This window comes from Podarcis erhardii, assembly GCF_964252035.2.
Source record: "Podarcis erhardii genome assembly, chromosome: Z".
Lineage (NCBI taxonomy): Eukaryota > Metazoa > Chordata > Lepidosauria > Squamata > Lacertidae > Podarcis > Podarcis erhardii.
The window spans coordinates 21458551-21468760 of NC_138504.1; the positions used below are offsets into that span (position 1 = coordinate 21458551).

The 10210-nt window shown below is 41.9% G+C and overlaps 1 long non-coding RNA gene across 1 annotated transcript; it reads right to left on the reverse strand.

The window, feature by feature from the left end:
- Window positions 1-499: 499 nt before the first annotated feature.
- LOC309334060 lies at window positions 500-7206 on the reverse strand. Its single transcript, XR_014152819.1, has 2 exons — window positions 750-7206; window positions 500-714 (listed from the first exon to the last, which is right to left on the reverse strand). It is a non-coding gene; the product is annotated as an uncharacterized lncRNA (long non-coding RNA).
- Window positions 7207-10210: the final 3004 nt, after the last annotated feature.

The following is a 10210-nucleotide window of genomic DNA, read 5'->3' on the forward strand; positions in this document are numbered from 1 at the left end:
AGACAGAGCTTGGGAACCTGAGGACTGAGAGAACTGTTGATAAATGATGTTCCCAGTGGAAGTACTCCCTGGCATTGCTATTTGGAACAGCTGCTCAATTCAAATATGAATTAGCCTAGATTCCCCCCCCCCCCATACCAACAACAACAACACTCACTTGTGAATTGGCTGTGGCATACAGACCAGTAACTTAAAAACACTTTTAATATGTTCCTGACTTGGAAGTCATTTATTTCAACTTGTTAGGCAAATACAAGCGCATGCAGAACTGAGCTCGATGACAAATGCATTTTAGTCACCCGTATCTGTTGCGTGGGTCGAAATCTTGATGTGCATCAAGTGTTCAAAATAATGAGTTTTGAGATACCCAACACACACACGTCACTATTTCCCTCAGCTCTTAGGACTGAGTCTGTTTAACCACTTCAAGAATTTTTATCTACAGTTGCATATGTTAGATCTTTAATTGGATGTTGAAAGTGTTAGATACTCCCCCCCCCCCCAATTGCCAAGAAAGATGTATGGTTTGCTCTTTGGGATGCCGTTTCTCTTTTAAAAAGACACATTTTATTATTTCTCTGATTCAGTAACAAAACTTGGTGTGAAAGAGCTGTTATCCTACTCCCAAAGTAACCTTGCACATCATTGCTAGCCTCCTTCACTCTGTCCATCACAGCCTCAACGTGTAGCTCTGCTCCCTCCCTCCCTCCCTCCCTCCCTCCCTCCCTCCCTCCCTCCCTCCTTTCAACTGCTTTGGTCCTTGCTTGAAATGGCAAAGGGAAACAGCTTCAATACAAAAACAACTCTCCCCCCACCCCATCTCAAGAAGACAATTTTAGTGGCAAAGAGAGAAGAGGTGTTACAACTTGACTTTTTATCCAAGGGCAATTGCTCTGTGTCCCAAGGTGGGGAGGCAAATGACGTATTGCCTCTCTGTATGATAGTTCTAATCGACTTGGCTATGATCACAGATGTTTTTACTGCGCACTAAAAATATATAGGATACTGTTCTGCACCCAAGAATTCAAAATTCCTTGCCAAAAAAGGATGTATTCCTTGGACCTGTACGATATATCCTGATTTCTCTTATTTGACACAGTTCTGTTATTTTTGCTATTTTTCTGCATCACTCTGATTTGCTTCATTCTGAGGAGGGGCAGGGAAGTATTCAGGACATTGAAGCCCCTACCCCCACTTCCCCATGCCCATTGGAAACCTCATTCAGCCATCCCTCTGGGTTCTGTAATTTCAGGAGGCATTACCCACAGAGTGTTTTTAGCACAGCTTTGTTTGCAGCAATAAGGGCTAGAAACCTGCTGCTTAAAAATGAAAGTTGAGATTCTCAGGAAGCTTTTAAATCTCTTCCCAAGGCCATGTTGTATATCTCCCCACCCCTTGCATCCTCCTGTAATCATGTCACAGGCATAACTTATGCTGTGAGGAGTAAAATCCACCAGAAAAGTACTTTCAATTAAAAAAGAAATGAAGAGAGTGGGAGTGATAGGGAAGAGGCAGAAGTGTAGTGGGTAGCAATGTGGAAGACGGAGGCAGTTAGAGAAAGGAGGATGTTTGGACAATAATGGGGAAAAGGAAATGGGAGAAGCAGTACAGCAGGCACATATTGCCGAACGCTGCAGTTATTTTGTGTCATGCAAGTCAAAGTCCTTTCAGAGAGCACAGATTTTGATTGTGTGCCATTAGATATTGTGGAAAGGATCTATACAAGACCTAATGGACCTGCACAGTACCTTGATGCTGGAAACCTTTTTCTTCCACTTACTTCAGTTTAGCACAAATGCACTGCTCGCTATAGCTATTGGGTTGTATCTGACTAAGTCATACTTGGAACGGAGCCATTGCCATTAATGGCCCTCAAAAGCCATTTATTTCAATGGGTCTGCTCTGAGTATGGATAACATTGGTTTACAACCTGTTGAGTTTTGGCAGTTAATTGCTTTTTTCTGCCCTAGCATTCTATTGGTCATCGTAGAATGCAAGTGAATGGATGAGAGTAGAAAGGCAAGGCATATCTCTGAAGAACCCATAATTTGCTAACCTTTCAATGAAAAATTTAGTTTTCTGTACTTTTGACTACCTCCCACTTAGGTGCCCAGGTTTCCCCAAGCGGACTCACATTTTACTTGGCTAGAAGTAAAATGTGAGAACTTGAATACTGCTTAGGCACGTCCCTTGTGATTGTCCTGGAAAGTCCTGCATCAATTTTTATTGTTTTATCAATCATTTATTGATGCACTTCCCTTGTGCCAGGGAACTCTATTCCTTCCCTCAAGAACCCTTGACAGTAAGACATTTTTCTAGTTCTACACGCACAACACAGCCAGTGTGTTTAACGGCTTGGGTGGGATTTGAATATAACTCTGCAAGACTTTAATTTTAACATCTTGGGGGCCTTGTTTGCATATTCTTGTGCACTTCTTGATGTCATGGAATCTTAGAGTTGGAAGGTACCCAAGGGTCATCTGGTTCAACCCCCTGCAATGCAGGAATTTCAGCAGCTGAAATGTATGACCTGACTTAGCCCAAAAATGTATTTTATATGGATGTGACTGAGCCGCAATAGCTGTTTGATAGAGTCTTGCAATCTTCAAGTGATGCAAATATGCATTTTTATTTATTTCTATTTATTTTATTTATTTAACTGTCTGTGCCAGCATTCTACACTCAGGTTAGTTTGCAGCGGATCATAAGCCTGTTTGAATTCGTTAGCCTGTATATTCGGTAGAGCAGACATTATGGGTAGAGCCTGTGGCCCTCTAGATGCTGCTAGACTCCAGCTCTCATCCACCCCACCTTGCCGCTGCCAATGGTCCAAGGGGCAGGATGGGAGTTGTAGTCCAGTTAGCTCTTGGAGGGCTGTAAGTTCCCTGCACCACACCCATCAGGTTCTATTCAGGACTTGTCTTTTTACTAGAACCTTTAACATGAACCCAGGTGATCAGACACAAGGGAAGTCAGGACTCCCTTTTAACAATTCTATAAAATGGAATTTTGGTGGAATCGGCTTGTGTAGGGGATAAGGGCACTTGCAGCTGCTGTAATTTTCTTTTCTGTACAGCTGCAGGAGTGGCTGACACACTCTCTCAATCCCTCTCTCTCAATCAACCCAGAATGGTAACATTCTGGCTGTGCCACCTGCATCCTATTTTGATCTGAGTTTGGCCCACTTTTTAGATCCTTGCATTATGTGAAGACTAATCCACAAAGACATGCTATTCTGTACCCACTTAACCTGGGAGTAAGTTGGGGAACTAACTTCTGTGTACGGTACCTTTTCTACCTTGGTGATGTCCCCCATGTGCAAGAACCCAATGACTTTACCACACTAACCAACTTATTTCATCCAGATGGTATTTATATGAGGGTTGAGTTGCGTAACTATTACAACTACTGGAATAGTTTTTGATATTTGGCATTGTATTATGCGCTTTCACAGAGAAGGTATTAATGTTTGATTTTCATTGGAGAACCATTGGGAAAATCCTCCCCTGCTCATGAATTAATGTTAACTATGGATGGATGGGGTATAAATTTAAATCCTGATTTATTCAGATGACTAAAGCAAGAATAGCTTGGACAAATCAGCACATTCTAGTTTAATGCCTCCTAGCTGCACCTGGAATGTGGAACAGTTTAATGCATTAAAACAACAACAACCACCCAGTACTTAAGCAAACCACATGCCATTTTTTACATGCTACCTCTGCAAGATGACATCGCTTAGAGGCCATGCCAGACTATAATGTGACATTTCCCATCCTATGGCAATAAGTGACTTGCAGCCAATGGTCACTTCCTAACACACACCAGCCTTTTTTTTGAACATTGCCTATATCTGGGGTGGCTGACCTGAGACTTCCAACTCCCTCCATCCTCAGCCAGCATGTTCAAGGATTAGGGGTGATGGGAGGTGGAATCCAGCAACATTTGGAGAGCCACAGGTTGGCCAACTGGCCAGATAACTGCTGTTACAGATTTTTTCTTTTGGTAATATGGTTAGCACTATGACGGTAATTGATGGCTGTTTTGATAGGCAGGTGTGTGTGTGTGTGTGTGTTTGTGTTTGTTTGTTTTAACCACCGTGAAATATTACTGTATTGTTAAGGCAAAGCACTGCTGGGAATGTTTCCATTGAGGTGAACAGAATTGTACAAGCTCCCCACAGCATTGTGCCTCAAAGCTGCAACAGATATGCTAAATAAGCTGGTAGCTGCAGGTATTTCTCAAACCTCCGTCTTTCTCCTGGAGTAGCTGTTCCAGTGTTTGTTGCAGGTGGCTGGAGTTAATTCCGATGAGACCGAACTCTACCTTTTGTAATTATCCAGCTCTTCCTGCTACTTTCCCCATAGAAATCTCTTAGCTGGAGATGCCAATTGGTTTGGAAACAGGTAAAAAGCAACTTCTTCCTCCCTAGTCACCTCCCTTGCCATATAGAGGAGTTTTCTTCAGTTGAAGAGTCTTTCCTCTTGTTAAATGCTCCCCCTTTCTAGCCTGTACAATAGGCTCCGCCTACCTCTTGGGCCCAAACCAGCCCACCCTCAGCACTGGCTGTGCCTCGCCCAACATTCCTGTAGCTTTTTTAAAAAAAAAAGCCAAGAGGGCACAGAATAGTTTAAAATCCAGTGTGGTTCTACCAGAACTCATTGACGCTTTATGAAAAACACAGAAAGCCTCTGCCCACCCATGTCAATGTGTAGGTTGGAGCTTAATTTGTTGTCAAAGGTAGCATATGTGATATAAAAGTGACATGTTTCAAAAGAAAAAAAAAGGGGTTGCAATTTTTTTAATGGCTCTCATCTACTTTTCCTCTGCATAATATTCATAGGTATTCATAGAGCAGCCTCCTAAAATAGTGCATTTAGTTCTCTTCCCCACCTAGAACATTTGTAGGAGTTAGATCAGGTGTTTAAAAAGAACTGACCAGTTGAATGAATTAATGATATTTTCTAAGCAAGTGAGGGAGCGTGATGTGCCCTCCATTTGCTGGACTGTATTATGGTTTTGGCCTTTTATCTGGCTGCACTTGAAAATGAAGCGCTTGCGATCAGCTATGATCCCAGTATGTCAGAGTCACCAAGACAATTGAGAAAAAGATGGGTGTGCTTCGGGCCTGTTGAAATCAACGAGACATGCCACAGTGAGGTCCTTAAGACTTTGGTCTTAAGTTGATTTCATTGGGACTCGGACATTGCAAAGGTTGTCTTTTATCTATAGCAGGAAACTAATGACCTAATGCCAAGGTTTGTGGTTGGTTTTAAAGGCGCACAATTCAGACACGCCTATATCCAACATCCTGTAACACAACAAAATTGGGGGGGCACATGTGTTGGCAAATGTGTCACTGTGTCTCTTGCAGAGAGTGCATGGAATCTGCTGACTGAACATTTGCTTGGAAGAGACACATCTGTGCAGAAATGAAAGTCTGCTCTGCCCTCCTCACCGCTGCCCCCAGCATGGAAGGCAGGCAGCAAAGCTTTGAGTAACTAAAGGAGCAGGAGTCAGCAATTCGCTGTGCTTCCCAGCTGTTGAAAATGCTTTTTTCCTGGGGTAAGGAGATCAAGGGAAAGAGATTCAAGTATTAGCTCCTTGCCCTTTCAGCTCCTTGTGTTGTTGTAATCTTGCCGCCAGAAGACTATCTCCTGCTTATGCGTACAGTACATGGAAAGCAGGAGATTGCAGCTGAAAGAAATATAATGTCATTTTTATATGAGTTGGTGAATATTCAAATGCAAAAGCTCTCACGTCCTTTCCCTACCCCGCTGTCTGTTATTAACTGGTTCACTCCGTATCTAGTTATATGCAAAACAAATTTGGGATTTTTTAAATAAAAAAAAATGAGCATACTGTATAACTGTTTAGAGCGAACAGTCTTCACTCTGTTCATTGTTAAGCTGCTAGCAGCTGTGGAGGTGGTCCCAGCACAAAATGGTCAATGCATTCTCAGTACGTAAGCTACCCTTGTAAAGCTCCCGATTTCTTTTTCTTTTGTTTACTGTAATAACACTTGACTTCAATTTATCTTGAAAGCTTCTGATGGTTTTCCTGTATTTTTTGTTGTGCATGCATATATATATATATATATATATATATATATATATATATATAGTATACTATTAAAATGTGCCAACGAAGTTGAAGTGAATATATCTTTAACATAACGTCCGTTGGACCAGTTTGGGTAAGTTTTGTAAATTTAGTGTGATTTCAAAACTGAATTTCTCTTATGAAACTCAGTATTTGTATTGCAATTTTATGACCTGTAAATGGTATGTGTAGCAAGAAGAATTATGACAGATATTTAACTTGAGTACCTCCACTGCAACCCAGGACATAAGATCTTGGTTTATTGAAAGATGGATTCCATCCATTTGTATTGATCTTGTTTTTGTGTGTATATATATATAAGGATATTTATAATCTTGTATTAACAAAATCCATCACACAACAAAGGTTATTTCATCATTAGAAACCTACTCAGCTATTTTTATATAAACTGTTGGTTGCTGCCTTAACTTTTTTGTGAAAATTTGTGCCATAGAATTTTTAACTTATCAACAGATAGTTTACCAAGTTTGATTTGGTCCACACTTTAAAATAAAATATGAATATTGTATTTCAGTTATTGAATAGTTTTTAAGTCACCTATTTTGGTTAAAGATTGTATTTCTAATGTATCCATTTTGTATAACTGCATCTTTTTTTTCTTTTTCTTACTATGTTTTTCCTTTTTAAAGTTAATGCATCCACACTGAAATGCACACTTTTTAATAATTCCAGAAATGGTCACTGTTTTTTTGTTTCCTAAGTTTTCTGGATATAGTTTCACAAAACTTTAATTAATAAATTGAATTTGTTTGTTACAAACTTGTATCTATTAAGTCAAATTGGTTAGCATAAAGGGCTAACTGTCTTTGCTACCTTTTGTCTATTACACTTAAGGATATTTTTCTATATCTACCAAGTATGAAAGACTGAAGAAATTCAATAAAGGCTAAGTGATTCGTTTTCCTATATGAAGTTTTCAGTTTCTATATTCTCAATCATTGGCCTTGTATGAGTTCGTCACAAAGTAAAATCTGAATCTCACATTTTTGAAGTCTGTCATCATAGGAGTAGGAGGAATAGTGATAAATTGTGAAGATGGTGATATTTATATAAAGTACTACCCACCAAGTAGTGAACTTATGTGTTGAAATAGTGGTGCAGGGTTTTCACCTCTTATGTTGATGTTCATTCTTGACCATATATTCCAGAGTGCTTACCCCAATCTTAGTGAGGTCGAGATTGGTTTTGTTTTGTTTTGTGGGGGATGGAGGAGTTTGATGTTGGAAACAAACTAATCACTTCTTTAAATCAGATATCCCCCAATGTAGTTACTAGGAGGAAGGTGTTGGGTGGTTTTTTTGTTTTTTAGCATTCTGGCCCAAGTCAAAGATTGAAAGTTCCCCAAAAATACTTCTTTCCCCCTTCTGCCTATTCATTTTCCAGTGGTACATATCAGCTCAGAAGAGAAAGTTGCATTAAACAGACTTGCGGAGAAGTGGGATATAATGAGGACAAAAAGACGTCTAAATAAATAATAAGAGCTCCTTTCCTTCTGTTCAGACCACCTTCTCACTCAGGCCTTCCCTCTATTTTGCTTTCAGCAAGCTGAGACACGCAGTCTCGGGCCACTGATCCTCTATTGCTCTCTGCAGCTCTGTTGCTGTTCCTGCTTCACGGCCATGTCTCTTGCCTTCCCAGATGGTTGCAGGACACAGATCCTGCTGCTCTCCTGTGAGTCAAGAAAAGTCAAATGTGAAGCCCCATTGAAGGTTCTTTAGCTCCTGGAAGCTCTTTGGTAATGCTTTTCTCAGGTTCATTATTACCTTATAGGAGCAGCTTACAGATGTTTCCTTTCCCTGTTCCTGCACCTTGCCAATTTAGACTGGCTAGACAAGATTGTAGGAAGATACCACTCAAGTCAGAAGCCTTACTGGACAGTGTTCTTACTGGAGTGGTGCAATGAAGCAGGAAGCAAGCACCATGGCTGTAAATCTGCTATCCATTTTCATAGGCACTGCACCTCAATAGGCCAGGAAAGTCATAGAAAGTCATATCCTAGGCCATCCGGGGTAATGCCTCCACCTATCCTCACTCAAGGACAAGGATTCTCTGAGATAATGTTTGTAGCTGGTTTTTATGTGTAATGAATATTTTAGTACACAAGAGGTTTTCCAGATTACTATTGGCCTTTAATAGCCTATGGTGTAAACTGCTTAGAGATCTGTTAACATATAAGCGGTATATAAATTGCCGAAATAAATAAAACCCACCCTGGAGGCTTATAATATGGGATAAAGCCTTGAGATGACGGAAAGAGGAAGAATCACCCATGCCCTATGCTTTGCAGCTGTCTAGTACACCAGTTGTTGCTGCTCCCACCCCCTCCAGCACACCCCATCACTACAAATTGAGCATGGCACATGCCACTGGCATAGAGTATTGCCTGTATCACCCCCAGTTCAGGGGTACATGTATAGTGCTGGGGGACGGGCTCCAATCCCAGCATGAACTGATGGGAAATACTATACATCAGTGGTCTTCAACTAGCACCTGGGGTGCCTTGAATGGGGTGCCAGACACTAGCCTCTGTCCCTCTTTCCTTCCCTTCCTCCTCTGATGCTATCTCATGTCTCTGCCTCCCAAAAGCTTGCACAGCAGTTTGTTGCAGCAGCCCTGGCCATAAGCTCTGCTGGCTAATGGTGCCACTTGAAGGCACCTCTTTTAGGGGTGGGGTGGGGGTGCAGCTCGGAGACTAGGGGTGGCAGCTGCCCGGAGGACTCACAAGGAGAGGAGGCTGAGGGAACACTCCACAAGGGAGTGTGTTCGGAAAAGGGTGAGAGGCTGCTAGCTCTGCAGACAAGGGGTGACGTTACTGGGCTCCTGAGCCCCACAGGAATGCCGCAGAAAGAATGTCGTTGTTCAAGGGAGCCATGGACTCAAAAAGGTTGAAAAGTGCTATACATGTTCACAAGCCCAGCAGGTTTTCTTCCCAAGTGGGGATCTAGGTCAGCCTTCCCCAACCTTGGCCCTCCAGATGTTTAGAGACTACAATTCCCATCATCCCTGACCACTGGTCCTGCTAGCTAGGGATCATGGGAGTTGTAGGCCAAAACCATCTGGAGGGCCGAGGTTGAAGAAGCCTGATCTAGGTGTTGATCCACATGTTCTTGTGAGTCTCAATTCCATGACTACAGTTCATGTTGGATCCTGTTTCCAACTGTACCGCACAGCAGGTTCTGGTCATAACAGATTCTCACGCACAGGATCTATCCTCTCGATCTAACTAGGAGTTCCTCATTCTGTAGCACCTGGCTGCCCAGAATTAATAGGAGGATGTTTATTAAAAGTCATATGTCTCATTCAGTCCAAGAAGCCCAACTATAAGCATAAATAGACCTTCCTCTGGATGATAGAGGGGATGATGTTACTTTTCTTGGAAGGAGACAACGCAGTACAGGTGAGACCATCCAAAGTTCCCAGAAACTGTGAAAAGCAGCCTTCCTCTTGATTTCTGTCTACCCTGAAGTATATGCGGCCTTGTCCCCAAAAAGATTAATTATTCACTAAAGAGAGACTAGATCTGTACCAAAGACAGGCTATGAGAGTGCCGCATCTCAAGAAGAGTAAATAGGGATGAAGGAAGATCCGAATACTTTACCTCTTTACACAGATGATTCATTTCCAGGTCATTCAGTGGAGGGAGTCTAGGTGAGGAAGAAGTGGGTCTTGCCACATCAGATTCCAAGGATTACATTTTAATAGATCTTGCTGACTGGTTCTCACATCTGGCTCTGACATGTACCTTGCACTTTGTGGAATTAGAAACATTTGTCTGCACTTACCTTCTTTGGATCCTTGAATTCTTAGTCCACATATGCCCACCACAAATCTGCCTTTAGCATGCAGAGTTTCTTTGTCACAGAGGCAAGTTATATGTGATTTTCTCATGTGTATAAATGTGTGTTCTTATGCTGGCTGATTTTATTTTGTAGCGGAAGCAGCTGTAGGGTCCTGATCCAGAGCTTGCTTCCAATATGGATCAGGGCCTTCTGCCGGCTTTCCACTGGAAATCTTTCTAAGTCTGCGTCTTGCTGCCAAAGCACTGTGTTCTATAAACAGCATGTCTGGAGGCAGGCAAGAGGGAATT